General features: G+C 40.6%; 1 long non-coding RNA gene across 1 annotated transcript; it reads left to right on the top strand.

Annotated features, from left to right (window-relative positions):
• The first annotated feature begins 13,490 nt into the window (after nucleotides 1-13,490).
• On the top strand, nucleotides 13,491-15,400 carry LOC115580657 (uncharacterized). Its single transcript, XR_003983897.1, has 3 exons — nucleotides 13,491-13,662; nucleotides 14,101-14,142; nucleotides 15,371-15,400. It is a non-coding gene; the product is annotated as an uncharacterized LOC115580657 (long non-coding RNA).
• Nucleotides 15,401-17,712: the final 2,312 nt, after the last annotated feature.

The following is a 17,712-nucleotide window of genomic DNA, read 5'->3' as shown; positions in this document are numbered from 1 at the left end:
TCTCTGTCACTGCTAAGAAGCTCAAATGTAGCCTCATTTACTGGCTCTGTGAAACCACCTGAGCATGCAACACACATATGTATCCACTGAAAATAGACGCACACACACACACACACACACACACACTCATGCAAAGGTTTGTATACTTATGAACACACGCTCACAGGTAAGTCAGAAATGTATTGTCTGTGCCTTTTTCAGCAGAACAGAGGGCTTAAGCCTGGATGAAAGGACCACTCTGAACTCTTTTGATGCGCATTAGCATCCTAATAGCTTGCTCCCTTTGTTACCCCTCTCATCTGCGAGAATGTCAAGGCTAATCTGTGTGATTCCTAATGACGGCAATGGGGTGATAAACACTGCGCGCCGTGTTCTCCCTTAAGTCTGTGGAGATGGCAGTGGAGGCGGCAGTGCTTTGGAGGGTACTTGCTTATCAGATTTCTGAATGGCCCAGACACTGAAAAGACAGACGAGCGTTTCTCTTTGCCCTTTCGTGGATTTTCTTTTTCTCCCTTTGTTTGTCTTCGCTGTCTTACTTTTTCCTTTTTTTTCCCTCTGGACTAACCACAATCCAAACCTCTCCAGTGTTTCATGGCATCTGTTTTACCATTACACTATTTTGTCCCCATAACTTACTTTTCTATCCTCTCCCCGGATAGAAAGGCCAATTCCCTTCACTTCAGCCTTGATCTAAATGATCTCATAACAAAATCAAATCATGTTATCTCAGGGTCACCTCTGTGTGACAGCACATTTTTGCAGTATATACAAAGTAATGCAACTCTCACATTTCTATGCATGTTACTGCTTACCCTTAAAAAAGTAGCGCTGCCTCTCTGTACGTAAAAAGGGTATTTAGTCGTAAAATAACCAGCGATACAATAAAAGCATGACTTACATGCAGACTTTGAATATATTCGAGCTAGATAAATCTTAAAAACTCCTGTAAAATTTTCTAGAGTGGATAAATCTTAAAACAGCGCCGTTGCTCTCGGGGGGCCTTAAGACAGTGTTGAAATACTATAAGCCTGGTCACGTTACATAACAGATTTTTTTTTATTATAACAGATATTTTCTGTTTGCTCTTTACGTAAGTTGCATCTTTTAGTTTTATTACTACACCCAAAAACTGATTTAAAAGTTCAAAACATCCAAAAAACTGTTTCAAGACTTGGTTAATTACACTTTCACTACTCAGAATTAAGAAATACATACTTGTTCATGTATGGTTTTTGAGTGAACATTTAGAGTGTTGATCATCATGAAGCTCTAGTGGCTCTGACTTGCTGAGGGTTCTTTTACCTGCCGGGAAAAACACATTTTCGATATTATTTCCACGCATACACATGATCTGACATTTCAATGTCAACAGAGATCTTTTATTTCTATTGACTGGGACTCACACGCGTCTGGTTGGTGCAAATGGTCCACATGGATGTAACATTTGAGTTAAAGTTGAACTTGAGTTCCTTTATCAGTAGTAGTAAGTGTTTACTGGATGAATGAATCAAAAAATATTAATTTCACATCATTAAATAGCATGCTGGATGACTGCCTTTCAGTGATAAAGTTTGTGAATTTGAGATTAAGTCCACAATGACAAGAGTTTTCATTCAGGACTCGAGTCTTTGCCAAGTTGTGGAGACGCTGTGTGTGTGTGCTAATGTCAGATATACTTCCCTGCTTTGTGCTCTACTATATTTTTAACTAGGGCCAACAAACACTATCATTTTGATTTAGCATGCATGTCAGTTTTAATAACACCTCACAGAATAAAGTCCAACCTGACAGAGGCTCCTTTAGAAACCGGATCTAAATCTGCGGGTAAATCAATTCAATGCGTTCATTCTGCAAATGAATGATTGATATGTGAATTGACGTGTGACTACTGTCTGCTGTCTCTGTCTCTCCCTGAGCCTGCCCTTGCCCACGGTCTGTTGGTATATCAGGCTGCAGAAGCCATCAAGTTAATGCCCTCTATCAACACCTTATTATCAGACGCAGCCATGCTCCCTGCAGCAGATGAGAACTATTCCAGTTGTGCCTAATGCCTGTGAGTGGAAGCTATCTGCATGGCCAGACAGGCTTAACAGGGACAGGTAGCATTTAACACCCGGCCCACACAAACATCACACCCCTGCTCTTTATGGCTACAGTATGCTGCAACACTACGAGCCAAAGAGCGGCGATTGGATCAAAAATTAAAACCCTTTCAACCTCAGCAGATGGAGCTGGGGAAAAAAAACGAGAGAGAATGGGGGCTGCTGGGAAAATGACAAACACGAGTTAACAGTGTTGATGTGTGTGTGTGTGTATGTACGGGTAGGGGATGAACGGGTAGGGGGTGTTGACCACCCGCCACTACCTTGATTTTAATGCCAATAAAGATGTGGCGGCTTTGAGCACACACAAAGCCAAGGTTAACACAGAGATGGAGGGGGCCGATACAGTCACTCATTCTCCACTGAAAGGGAACCCTGATGACTTTTCATTTCCAATGTTCATCTTGTTATCTGTAATTGTTAAAGGATTGGGCACTGCTAGTCACAGGCTGGACCTTTATATTCTGAGCGTGTAACTGCTACTCAAATTGATGCGCTCTGTCGGGATTGGAATGGAACGGTAAACATGTGTTGGTGAGAAAGTATGGTGTCTTTTTTTTCCCACCTGGGAGTGTGTCATGGGGTGTTTCATTATGAAAATGGACATTACTTCGTAGTTCAGTGTGATGGATAGACAGACGTGCTGAGGCAGTGAGGGCACATTTCAGACACGTGCTTATAGAAACAGACACACTAGTGCATATAGTATATATTGTACATCGGGACACAAGCCTGCACACATAGACAACTAGGTTCCTCTGAGCACAGCTGTGAGAGGCTGTGAACACGAGATACGTAATGAAAAGAATATTGATTTGAGAATTTACTCAGAGATTCTTGCATCTCCCAGCCTGCCTATTAATATCATTACTGCAGATGGGCCACATGGCCAAATGGTGTTAACATTAATCTACCTGCTCAATCATTATCCATTATTAACAGGCTGGATTGAGCCAGAACCAGTGAGGAATATCACAGATAGAGTCTCGTCTAGCACAGACTGTGATTCAGCTTATTCTCTCACGTAACTGCCTGGACCTCTGTAAACCTCTCTTTTCCAAAAGGTCACAAGGAACACATTCAACACTAATTTGTAGATACTTCTTTAAAGAGAGGGGGACCCTCACCCTTTTTTTGTTGTTTTTTTTATTGAATCTTCCCACTCTTTCCTTGTGTTGTCTTTCAAGGCCACGAAAAACACAAGAAAGAACTTTTGTAGCACCTTCAGGGGAGCATCATCATCTTCATCACCACTGACTCATCAGTTCAGGTTATTTAGTTGTGATAAAGTGAAGTGTAGCTCTGCTAGAGTTTTAGCTGAGTAGAAATCAAATGTGTTTTCTCCTCTAATTTGTTGTGTTTTCCATATTTTATTACTTCAGAGTAATGCACCCACAATTAATGAAGAGAAATTGTTCAGAGATCATTCCAATAGTTGCAATGATTTCAGTTCCAATGATTTTCATGTTGCCTCACTCAGGCCGGTTGGACCTCTGTTCACAGTTTTAATGTGTATGGAAAGTTTTGGACGAATACAAATTTAACCTGATAGTGCTGCTAGTTGATGATGATTAGTGATGGATTTTTTTTTTTTTTTATGGTTAGTTCTTCTGTCATGCCTACATCGTAAGGATTAACAAGAGACCAAAATTACAGTTGCAACCATCAAACAAGTCATTACATTTCATTTCTTTACAAATTACTAATTATTTTGCAGCTCCATCTTACACAAAGTATTCTGCCTTCATTCCTGATCATAACTGTGCACATAGGGATCTTTGCCTTTTGTCTAAAATATACTTCACATAAGGTCCTAAATTATAACAGTGGTTGAGTAATTTTTGCTTGGACCATAAATTAACAGTTTTTACTGTATACATGAGAAACATCTTGTTCCTAATCTCTTGAATCACACAGTCTCTCAAATACATTAAGGAGTTTTCCCCCTTTTGCCCGGGGATGACTACGTGAGAATTAAATATATTTTTAGTGAGTCTATGATGAGACATGTTCACAAGTCTATTCCTATTATGAGGCAGCTGGATTTGCAAAATCATGTGAAAGTGTGATCTCATAGATCCATCTTTCCAGGCTTCAAGCAATGTGCTATAGTGGCTGAACCACAGTGGTGCAAACCTACTATTGACAGCAATGGCTGTGATTCAGGTGTGACAACCAGCAAGAGAAGCCACTGATCTAAGAGGTTAGTGTTGGTGCTGCTATAGCATCAGTTATATCAGAACTTGAGGGTTAATTCTAATGAAAGAAGAGCAAAGTACGTGACTGGAGGCTTTTTTTTATGGGAAATATGTTTTCACAGCCAGTTCTAGGGTTGCAGCAGTATACTGGTGTCAGTATACTGTGGCATAACCATCATCATACCATGTACATTAACTACCTATTTACTTACTTAAAATATTTACATTTACATTACGTTTTTTCATAACCATTAAGAAATATTTTGTGAAATTATAAAAAAAAAAAAACATTCAATCAAAAAAAATCCCTTTGTTTTTCAGTCCTTTAAGGGTCATTATACCTGATTAGAGTGATTATAGAGATGGTTATTGCAACATGAAAATGTCATATCCTAACAATCCTACTCCCAACTGGTTTTGTTACTGCCTGTGCTGGTGGTACTCTCTTGCTGTTGATCTGATCTGATTGGTAGAATTTAGCCCATAATAGTGATAGATAGACGGTTCATCCAATTGGGTATTGCCAAGTATTATCTTATGGTTTACCCCTTTTCCAACCAGTTACCAGGGACTACTTCCCAGATTGTTCTGTGGTACAAGCCATCTGGTGCATCAGGTCAGGTCAGTTTCATGACCAATAGTTGTTAACATCAAACTCATGGTGGCACTGGAGGAACAGTTAGGGGATCACACAGTTGTTAAGATCCATCCTCTGGGGGCAATGAATGTCAGTAGTTGAACATTTCATGGCAATCCATATAATAGTTGAGTTATTCCAGTCAGGACCAAGTTGATGGTCCAACCAACTGGCATTTTCATCCCCAGAGCCATGCTCCTAGCATGATAACTGATTGGGACTGCTCTGCACTGGGATTATATATTTATATATTTTTTCTGCAAACTAGTAGTCATGCATGCCAAGCAACTGATGTCTGGGTTCATCAGTCAGTACATTGTAAAAGGCATTATTTAAAAATGGTCTCATAACCACGAATTTAAGATTTGTCTCAAAATCTTAAGTCTTTTTTTTCTACAGATCATGCATGCAAAAAATAGTTTGATTCTGCATGAGTCCAATGCCTCCAGAATGGTCTTTAAGATTTGTGAGAAGAATTTCACTCACACAATGACTCACTCATGCAGTGACCAGGCATACCTGCAGAGTGATCAACTCAAGGTTCACCCAGTACATGTCTTTATACACACACAGGCCATTTGGTAGTGGTGGAGTGTTTCTAAGTGCTATCAGCCGCAGTGAAGAAGTGAGCATGGTCTCAGGTGTGACAGTGATAGGCAGGTGAAAGTTCATTCCAAAGAAAAACCGCAAGGGCCTCAAAGTGTGATGGCGGTGCAGGTGTGTGTGTGCGTGTGTGTGTGTGTGTGTGTGTGTAGGTGTGTGGGTGTGTGTGTGTGTGTGTGTGTGTGTGTGTGTGTGTGGGGGGGCAGATGTTGAACCTGCATGCAAGAGAATATTGTCTCATGATATCAAAAAATCTAAACCATAGGAATTGACTGTTTTTGAAGATTGACTTTGCTTTGTGGATTAGCGTAGTCTTCCATGCTCATGCTATTAGTCTTTGATACATCCCAGAGAAGATTTGATTTCATCTCGCCCAGCCTTGGGAAACTGAAAAGAAAAGTAGCAAAAAGAGCTTTTTACTTTTAATTCAGGATCTTGGAGATCAAGGGTTTATTCCTGCAAACATCATCTGAAAGTTTTTTTTAATTAATATAAAAATTAAACCCTTAGTAAAAGAAGCATTAAACATGTGCACAAGAATCCCAAACACTCAAGGAGCAGAGATATTGGTAGTGGTAGTTCCACTGTAAATATATTGTTATTGTTAGTGCAGCCTATATAAAAACACAAACCATCTTTTTTAAGAGAGACTGTATGGTTTTGAATGTTAGCCTCAGCAGCTCACATGCCTTTGCCGAAACTTGACATGCAGGGCTTGCTCAAATATAAAGCTATCTAATGCAATATTAAATGCATAGAGCAACTGCCCTTAACTCCAATATTCACCCGACGTAGTATAAATGTGACAAAGTCTGCTTGTAGAGGAGGAGAGTCTGTTGGTTGTTCAGAAATTCATTATACCAAATAGAAAGAACCCAACTTTGGTGATCTATTGCCACTGTGAGGTTGCCATTGACATGTTCTACACTTCTGTGGTGTATTTTTTTCATCTAGCTCCTCCATCAGGTCAAAATGTCAATTGAATTTACTAATAAATGATGTTCCCATGGGCCTCATCACTTTGTGCTTTGTGCTAAATGTTGACAAACATAACGATTATCTATGAGGGTAAACAAAGTATCATATTAGGCCTATATAGTAGTATTTTCCTTTTGAACATGTTAGCAAACCAATGTTAGCTTTTAGCTCAAAACACTATTGTGCCTAAATAGCCTCACAGAACCATGAGCATGCTTTAGACTTTCATTTCAATATTCAATATCTAAGCTAGCTTGTTTGATATCTGTTATGGTTTAATAACTACAACACTTGTTTTTTGTACAAAGAACATGACATTTAAGAGCCAGTCAAATTAATTATATAACTTGAATATGAGGGGTAACTACTACAGTAACCATAAAGGCAGTTGGCCTCCATTTTGGAGATCGGTCTGACTTGTGAGCTTCTTGTCTTTCTTTAGTGACAGACTTGTTTGTTGGTGAGTTGTAATTTGTAAGTATTTTGTACTGTTAAAACTTGTGTGATGGTGGTCCTTACACTTTTTTCTGTTTTAAAATCCAATGTTTTTTTTTCCTTCCTGGAGATGGAAAGTCTATGACTGCAGCTTTTATGAGAGCTCAACACTGCTCTGGGACTTACGGAGTTAGAGCATCGGATGTTGGCCAGGGAAGGAGACACTTAGGCTGTCAGGGCTTGTCAGAAATGAACAACCAGCAATGATGAATGGTGATCACTCTGAACTCTTATATTAAATGCTGCGACATGATCTTGGCTGTTTCCTTAAAAGCTAAATGTGATTGGTTGCCCATAATAAACCTTTTCTTCAGTCCAGCGTTTTACTTGAGAAATGCAGACATGATGTGGATGAAATGGGCTTTTTCTTTATGTCAGATGGTGAAATATAATTGCATGTCTAAATGTGTGATAACCACAGCAGGTTTGTATATTTTCTTGACATCAAAAAGGCAGTTCAACAAATACTGGATGTAATGATATCAAATGTATAAAGACTTCATACTTTTTGACAAATACATTTTACCCTCGCTCCTCCTTTATGTAAATTCAACTGCATATGAACAAAGAATTCTGATGACATGAAGTTTATGATCATTGGTGATTATTTGAGTAGTTCAGTGAGAAAGAAATGCAGTTTAAAAGCATGTCTGTAACTGGGGTATGTATTTGTCTTTGTGACTATGACATATGGACAAGAAGTCAAGAGGGAATGATTGTTTTGGCCAAATCAGTCTGTTTGAACTGCGTAGACTTTAAGTTGAGTTTCGTGATTCACCAATTCAAATCAATATGGTGAATCACGAAACTCAACTTAAAGTATTTGACTGAAGAAACATTCTGTGGTTTCTGCTACAAGTGAATCCCATAATGAAGAGGTTACGAAGCACCATATAATATAATATAATACCATCTAATGCCTGTCTGATACAGTGAATGTAAAAAATAAATAAATGTAACATTTATAACAACAGAGGTTGCACTACTTGCAGGCTGTTTGTTAATGGACTGTATTTTACTGTCTGCTGGCAGAAACATTGGCCAGGACATATTCAGTACTCAGACATCATCCCATACCCATGATGACGTTCACCTCACCTGAGACGATAAAGGTTCTGTTTCATCTCCGCGTGTCCAGTTTTCCGTAATATCAGACCCATTAAATCCCATTTTGTGAAGAAAGTGGAGTTTTTTTTTACCACCGCCTACATCAAAGGAGAAAGCACCTTTATCTTTGACCTAGTTTGTTGCGGTAATTCGCCTCCTGCAAAACACCAACCCTTCAACTTCAGCTGAGCTTTATTTTCTATATCAACGCAAGCCCTCGACCTGAAGCAGGCAGTTTGTTGTCCTAGAAAATTATTTTTCTCCATGGAAAATCGTTACCCTTGACATTTGTTTACATATATCCACAGAAGCTTTCACTCTAAGCAAAGAGACTTCAACTTTGCTGCCCTTTTTTTGATGCATATAGCACGTTTTACGAGCCGAGTCTTTTGAAATGAGCCGTCTTTTGAGCAGCGCCACGCTTATCTGGCATTGAAACAGAGCTGTTAATACTTGACTTTTGGTGGGTTGCGCTTTTTAAATGAAAATGCAGTGCTGTTGAAAACATTAAAATGTACACATAAAGCAAGCTTCTGAATCAGCAGCCATGACTTCTGGCAAGAATACAGATAAGAAAACACGGCAGGACTTTGTGAGGTATTCTGATGCGGCCGTGTTCATGAGGGAGATTACAATATCAGAGCTCTAAATTAAGAATCCTTATAACTCGGTAAGTAACTTTGCACTTTTCTGCTCTGCCCTTCACACTGGAATATTCAAGTTCAGTTCATGAATAGAAAACAGCTAATTTTTAATGTGGCTCTATCTTCTAAATGGCCCTCGAATCCATGAACAACACTTCACTTTTCTCCCCGTAGAATGAAAAATCTATTTCTCTCCGCCTCTCCCTTATCTGCCTATCTACGTCTTCATCCCCCTCTCTCACACGCTGATCTAAAAGTTGAATTGGAGTGTGTGTGTGTGTGTGCTTATGTGTGTGTTTGTGCATGCACGTGTGTTACAACCTCTCTCCCACTGTGACAAAGTGGTGTGACAGGCTGTGTCACATGCTGGACAAGTGGTGGATGGGAGCTCGCCAACACACGATAAAGCCTGTCAATCTCCTAGGCAACGTTACTAGCCATCTGCTGCCTGATGTGTGGCCTCTTAACACACGCACAAATAAGGCAACAGGCAGAAACACACACACAGACACACACACACAAACCTGCCTTAACTCCACATCACCCGCACTTGTTTTTCATAGCCTGCAGGCCTCCTCACGCAGGACTTGTGGGTTGAGAAAATTGTCTCCCAAACACGCACAGCCGACTCTTTCCCTGCAACATGTCCTTCTTCAGCCTTTTTTACTCCACTTACATGATCGTTCTTACCAGGCAACAAGTTTAGAAAAAAGGCCGTGTGGACAGTAGAGTGTACAGTCTGCTGTGAAATTCATAAATTGGACAAGGCAATGTTGGAGCAAATGAAACATTTGGGGCAGTAATTCATATTCTGCTGGAGGATGAATTAAAGTAACTCTGATGATCTCTTCACATTTCATATAAAACCATCAAAGGTAAATATTGTTCCAATTTCAGATACAGCTGTATTTCATCTTTAGTCCTAATTAGCAAAAGTAAGCATGCTTACTGTTAGCGTGTTGGCAAACAGACGTTAGCATTTTGCTCAGAGCATCACTGTACCAAAACACAGCCTCAAAGAACGTTTGGCATGGCTGTAGCTACGGGCAGAGGTGGGTAGAAGCAAGTGGCATTTACTCCCTTACATGTACTTGAGTAACTTATGAGTACTTGTACTTTTCAGAGTAGTGTTGTATATGTATATGTATATGTATATGTATATGTATATATGTTTATATTGTATATATTAATGTTGCAAACTCTAACTTTGTTACATTCGACAAACATTCTGTTCAACCCCAGGTGGTCAGGTGGTCCAAGGCTGCCCGGAGCTGTGTTACCCAGGTCCATGCCTCCGTGTGACTCTGTTTAAGTATGGTAACAGTTGAAGCAATGGTGCAGGAATGGCTCTCAAATAGCACTTGCCGCTAATATTTCCAGAGGACCCAATTTCACACCGCACAGTGCAGTGCAGCTGGTCTGAAGTCAGTTCATCAGAGAACCTGACACTGGGCTGACAGAGGGCGGTAAGTGTGCTAATACGTTTTATAATACATAGACACAGTATGTCATGTCTCAAACGTGCTACTGCTCCTGCATCGTGCCTTTATGTAAATATTTAAGCTAGGGGTGCTAGGAGTAAGCCGTGTGCATGTAACTGGTCATGCTCATTAGTTTAGCGTGATGGGAAAAAAGTAGAGACCAAATTAAGCACACACACAACACAGATAGACATGAAACTACTTGTTTTGACTGCTGTGATGTTTGAGCCACAGATGGTCTTCGTCAGGTCAAAGTTAAGAAGTTTATATTTACCTTTACTACAACAGACGTCCATTATGCACATGCACAGGATTTGTTCATGTATTTGTCCAAATCATAATTGAATACAGGAGACAACAAGAAAAGGATGTCATTTAAAACATCTTTACTTGTTATAGAATATTATTGCAATATTTGGTACACACACTTGAGATATACTGCTGGGGAATAATGTCCTGCAATGTCAGCAGACTATCCAAGTTGGTCATATTCTGTGGCAGGTGAAGAAAGTGTATAAAGTGTTCATTACTATTAGTGATGGTTTACTCTGTTTCTCGACCCACCGGCCGTGATCCTGGCCTCCTTCACTGTATGTGTGTGAATGTACTTTTTGCGTTCTTTTGCTCCCTTTTGGTGTGCCTGCTGTGTGCTTGGTGTGTTTTGGTTTGGCTCTGGAAGCCACTGGTGGGCGTGGTCACTGGAGCTCCTGCCTACACACCTGCAGCTCATCACTCCAGCACACCTGTTTCTCATCCTACAATCAACTCACCCATATAAGCCAGGCCGACTTCCAGATTGTGTGAGAACACGCCAGCCAAACTGAACTTGCACTCTTGTGAATTACCTGCTGCTAACTGGCTTTTTTTCCCTGTCTCACGTCAGACCATCTCGCCCTGAGCCTGGACCCAGTTCTGCCCGCCAGCACCGTAAGACCTAGAGCACTGGAGCCCGGACCCCATTCCCACTCTCTGACTCACCAGAAACTCCAGCCACTCAAACCACGATCTGTTTGTGCTATTTCAATAAATTCACCTTTAAGTTTTATCTCATTTTATCCTATCAAGTACCTCCTCAGTAAGTAGTTGTAACTACGTCATTATTTTAAGACCTTCTATTATTTCAACTCAGGTTGTTTTTGAGAAGTCACAGTACTTTACTGAATGACAGTCTTCAGCAATTGTAGCAAAAGCAGGTAGCACTTACAATCCCTACACAAGTGTTTTCCAAGGTGAACATTTAAAAGAAGAAATAGTCCTTGAGCTTACTGTGAAAGGACAAAAGGTAAGAGTCAGGGGTGTGATTTGTTTTTGAAAAGACTTTTCTAATGTAAACACATCATACTTGCAGTGCTCACATTTCTGATTCGGTGTGCAGAGTTCACAACTTTCCTCGACTTTTGCCACTGTTGCTTGACGTTTTTGCATTTAGAATTGACATTATACTGTAATGGTCACTGCGGGTTCATCAGAAATTACATAGGCCATTTTTAATGTTATTCAATGTTGAAGGTGGCGATGAAAGCTGAGGCGAATACCTGCATGACCAGTTGGCTCGGTAGCTTAACTTTTAGAGGTGTCCTGTGAACTGAGGGAGAGTCATTTTGACTTTCCTGTCAAGGTGGGAAACTTTGAATTTGGGGGGAAGTGAGCAAATTAATGCACTCCCTTGCATCTGTAACTACCACTGAAATGCCTTAAGGCAGTGGGGCTGCTGGCAGACGCAGACTCGGGGCAGCTCCCAGGTCTAAATATGTGCATGAGTGTGAAGTCGAAGGCTGCTGGAAAAGAGCTCCCTCAGTCAGCCCCCTCTGCATAAATAAAAGTGAAGAACTGTGAGCCTTCTCTTTCCTCTTTCCCTCTCTTTGCCCTTCCTCTGCTCTTGCACTGTTATACCTTCCTCCTCCTGTGCTCAAAGGCAACAGTGCGCCCATTAACATTTAACTATACGCAGTTAATGATGCCGTCATGCTGTAAGTTTAATCCTCAGCTTGTTTCATGGGTGTGTCATCTTGCGACTGATCTGCGGCACAACAGACAGCAGGATGGTAACACGCGCACACAGACACACACAAAACACACAGTTTTGACAAGAGTCTTATTAAACAGACTTGTAAAATTATCTGTGAACCCTCCCTGTCCTGCTTTCAAACAGCTTCCATCAGGCACAAACTGCTTCCATTCAGTGAAACTTCTCAACTGAGGAAATAAGGAGGGTGGCAAGTGAACAAATTTTATGTCTCCACTTAGTCTTAATTCATTAAGTCCGTGAATGCACTGTGAATGTCGGTCACTGCACTATAACTGTCTATGTAATTGGGACAAATAAGGCAATCTCGGAACATGAACCACACACTCATGGACACACGTGGAAGCATCAGTGTGGGCTCCCTGCTGACAGACACTCAAGGCCCTTTAATAATCACACAAGAAAATAGACAACAAGGACAGCAGCTCAAGACAATAAGAGGCTCGAGAGAGACGGAAGGAGAGTGGGAGACAAAGACAAGAGGGAGGTAAACAACAGAAACAAAAGCGCTGTGCAGGCAGACACATATGAGAGTTTTTTTCCTCCATGGCCTCTCCCCTCCAGCAGAGAGACCTTCACCAATAACAGATCCTCCTGTCGCACAATCAACACACATATCCTTACCTCCTGCCTCCACCTCCTACCCCATCCTGTCCCTCTTGTAGTGAACAAACAAAAGTATAATGAAGGACAGCGCTCCCATCAAACTGTTCATTACTGCCACACGGACGTATCGAGACGCCCTTCTTCAGTGTGCATTCTGGCAAAATCACAACATGATTCACTCAGGTGTGCTAATCATAAGTTATCAAAACTGCACATTAGATGTACCCCAATAGAGGGCGCTGTATCCTTTTGTAGAAGAGCAAAGAACCAAATATTGTTGCACAAATAATCTAAGTTTGTGCTCCAAGTCACAACATTTAAGCTGTTGCTAATATGGAATAATGACGTGTGACTGTAGTAGAATGTGCGAGTCATATGTCCTCTCCTTCAATAGTGTGTGAGTTGTAAAGCAAGAGAAGGAGAAATAGCTTTGTAGAGTGTGTTCAGAGCAGACTGGTGTTAGCGATTGTACAGTTTGACTATGAATAAACTCTGCAGCTCTTCAACACACTTGTGTGTTTGAGTGACAGCTAGCGCTATCCACGCTGATATTCATGCTGCTTGCCCATGCTAATATCAATGCTATGGCTCATCCATGCTACACTGTAAGAAAAATCTGTGTATTAACAGTTGAATGATTGTACATTTTAACAGATATTGTCCATAAATGGGATTCACAGGTTTATTTCTGTAAATTCACATCCCGAATTGCATTATGGGATTTTGAACTCCCAACCAACCTCTCTTGGCGGTCATTGTTTGCAAGTGTCTGCATTTCATTTGTGGTAAGGAAAACATTTATTAATTAACAATACAGTATAAATAAATCAATAATAAAGCAACTGTTTTATTAACAGTAGGTCTAAAGGAGTTGGAAAAGTTATATTCTGGAATAGTCAAAATACGGCTCAGATATCACGTTAATGTTTGCTAGTACTAACGGTAGCTCGCAACGTTAGACTACGTTAGTCTAACGTTAGTTATACTCTATTGTAAATTAAAACACTTGGTTTGATTATTTTAAATTTAGAAACTGAGAAATGAATTAATTGTTTGCAAGATTAGAAACAGCCGCTTTGTATATGAGCCTGTCTGTCGTGATAAAGATCGCTCGTCAGTTGGTCATCTGTGAGTTTACAGTATAATTTACGGTATTTTCTGTTAACCGCACGTGACGTCATAACTCAACCCCCTCCTCACTCCCTGTGCGTCTGTCAACGCAGGTCCGTCAAGGTCTCACTCGGCCCTCTTCACTTCACTTCAAGGTAAGCCAATAGATTGAACTTTCAAAGAGACTCTTTCTCGGTAAAATATTAAATACATAGGCTATTATATAAACGTTAATGTTAGTAGATCAGAGTTCGCTTATGTATTTTACTATGGTCTCGCGACTAGCTAGCTACTCTAGCTTTAGCTAGGTTGGTCTGTTAGCTGCCTGTTGTCCCGTTGTTGACAGATTACGTTTTCTCTTTTTTTTTTTGACCTATTGACCGCGGAAATATGGCTTTATTTCACCGGAGCAGACGGGTAAGGAATGTGCAGCCTCAGCTAACGTTAAGTGAAATAACATAGCAGCCTTAAACAAGAAAAAAATACGTCAGTGTTGTAAAGGAACACTAACGTTGCCATATTTTCCGGACTATATGTCGCGCTTTTTTTAGTAGTTTTGCTGGCCTAGCGACCTAACGTTATATTTAGAAGCGACTTGTATATCAAAAATACGCTATGTCATCTATGACCACAAGAAGATGGCAGGGAGGCTTTTATTTCTAAATCCCTCCTCATTCAGTAGCTCATCTTCATCCTCGTCACACGCTGTTCTCTTGCTGCGCTGTCAGACCTGGGTCTCTGTCTCCATTGCGCCGTAGCGCTTCACTGCCATTCGAGTCAATTCAGAATATTTTCACAACGTGCGCTGGTCTGTCTCTGTCTCTGTCTCTGGACATGGAGCAGAGACCCAGGTCCGACAGTGCAAGGCTGTCCCTCTCTGAAGCAGAGGATGAGGTTAGCTTCACTCCCGTAAGTCTTAACAGACAGTCCACACAAGTTGAAGGAATTTCTGATCAAATCCCCATCAGTTTGTTCCAGGACTGAGTTGTTTTTCTTTATCCTTTTTCCTTTTATTTAACCCAGTTTGTAGCGGGTTACTTAGTTCCGGCCTTTATTTGTTTGTGTACACAAAGCCCTGGCTATTATATGAGACCTGGCTATTAATTAAATGTCCCGTGTGCATGACCAGAGTCTTCACCTACATCCACAAACGGGAAAGGCATGAGTTCAGAGAGAAGTCTGAGGAAAGGGGCTGGGACTTTTGACTTGTATATTTTCAAAATGTAGCCTGCTAGTACCGTTTTTCCAGGATCGCCAACCCTACCTTTAAAAGAAGCTTGATGTGGTTCGACAGTATCTCTATAGAATCCAGTATGCACTGCACAAAGCATGGCCTATCAGTGTTTATTTACCCTATGACCATTCTGTCTTCACTTACAACAGGATGCCTTAGGAGAGCTGCCAAACACACCGTGTATCATCATAATGGGTAAGTATGTTTACAGTATAGGTGTTGTATAGGCTGTTTATTTCATTGCTCATCTTGAATACTTATATCAAAAAACTGAATGTGAATCACGTAATTTTAATTTTAATTGGTGAACTGCAATAACTGCATTTGGAAAAATTAATCTGAATAGCATAATTTTGAAACAGAATTCATTTGCTCTGAAACCTTATTCAGTTATGGCAATTCAAATTAGCTTCATGTCATTCAAATTAAGCAATATAAGTTTTTCAAATTCAGTTTATAGTGACATGCATTTCTGCACATAAAATGTGTGTTGTCTTTTTGTATTGTATTTTGCAGATGAACGACAGTGGCTGGCAGTGGATCAAGTTACTTTTAACAAGCACATTAGCTGTCGTCTGGTGGAGTTCAGCTGTATGTTCAGCCTCTTTTATGTACTTAACATAAAATATCTGAAGGAAGCAGCCCTGACACTAGAGTTCATCCAGAGGTATGTTTTGGCAATGCCCATTTTATCGTGTACTGTACTGTACTTAATGTTGCAATACCAAGTGACATGATACATTTTGTGTTTGCCACAGGAGCCTGCTGGGTATCAACCCCGAAAGAGGGTCGAAGGCTGAAAAAAAAGGTGCAAAACAGTACAATGTCCCCCCCAAAACTGCTGCGATTCCTATCGGATCTGAATGACTTTAAGAATCCTTGAAAGATATGAAGGTCATTACACACTCTCCTTTGTTACTAACACACTCTCTCTCTCTTGTCTGTCTCACTCAAGTCTTTGGTCACAAGTCCAAATCAAGTTTCAAGTCCCTTGAAAATTAAAGCCTCGTTGTGATGAGCCTTCCATCATCTGCTGCGATCTGGCCTGCTAAGAATACTGCACAGTTATATCTAAGAAATTCAAAGCATTTACTGTATACTGTAAATACTGTATGCTAAATAGATAAAGGAGTGATAATAGGCTAATACTATTATTATCACTCCTTTGTCTAAAGCATACAGTATTGATTAGTTGTTTACGATATGATCCCTTTAAACAGGCTATTGCAATGCCATATGAAGAAAACACACAATGCAAGCATTCCTGTAAACGGGATTTACCGTTTTTTACAATCTGGACCTTATTTCTAGCATAAAATACGATCATTTACCCACCCAGATAACTTTGGTGTCATTACAAGTCGTTCCGACGAAATTAGATCCAGCCGAGAGCCGCGTATATCCTTATAATGGAGTCTACAGGGCAGCAGAATGCAGCCTCTAAATAACACATTATCTGCAGAGAAACTTGTTCATTTCACCAATATTTTGTTATGATACGCTAGTGCTATTCCCCTCTGAGTCCAGGGTTAGCTGTTATCAACATCCAGGGTCTGTAGGTTGACCTATTAACCTCTGACCTGTAGGGGTGTCACGATTCTCCAAATCCTCGATTCGATTACATTTTGATTCTAAGGTCACGGTTCGATTCGATTCTCGATTTTTACATTTATTTTTGCACAGGTTGCTATGCCATTTTTAGACTAGACTGTTATGCAATATAATATCTGACCTTTGTTCGCATTGTACCACACTATATTGTCAAATTTAAAACATTTATTAACAACATAATGTAACAATAACTTATATCTTCAGTCAATTGGAAACTTAAACAAAATAACCTGCCATCTAGTTTCTGCAGAGCTTACAAACTGTGGCTTTTTTGGCGACAACGCAAACGTTTTCAATATAACTCACTGGAAATCCAAAATACTTCCACACCTGAGACTTCAGTGAAAAAGGAGGGGGTTCAAGTTCTATCGATGGGTCTCCTGCATCTGCAGTTGCCATTGTTGTAAGAGTGGCATAGCCCCTTTCAGGAATAGGGCGGTGCATGAGGTGTGTGTGCGTAAGGTGCGTAAGGTGTGAGTGGGCGAGCGAGAGTGAGAGAGCGTGCGTGCCTGACTGAATGGGAGAGGAAGGAGAAGCGAAAGGAGTAACAGTAGTAGCGACGGCAATAAAGTGTACAATATAGGCTGCAGTTTGGCTGTGAATAAAGGCGACGCCTCCTCCAGATACAGCAAAGCTCCCTGGTATTATTTCCCGACCAGCTTAACACCTGAAAGGGGTTCACCCCTAAGATAAACACAAACTTCGACTCTGGAGGAAATCATCTCCCTGTGCTTCCCGACCACGGTCTGGCAGCCGAACAGGAATGGTGTAACACCATGCTGTCGTTTGACTGGCTGTAGCTAATAGCTACTGGCTTAGCTAGTAGCTAGAGGTGGTTGACTCACAGCACTTCAACATGAGTGTTTTTTTTTCTGCTCGG

Source organism: Sparus aurata, chromosome 4 (genome assembly GCF_900880675.1).
Source record: "Sparus aurata chromosome 4, fSpaAur1.1, whole genome shotgun sequence".
Lineage (NCBI taxonomy): Eukaryota > Metazoa > Chordata > Actinopteri > Spariformes > Sparidae > Sparus > Sparus aurata.
Note: the sequence above shows the minus strand (reverse complement) of the source record. Positions and strands in the feature narration are given on the sequence as shown.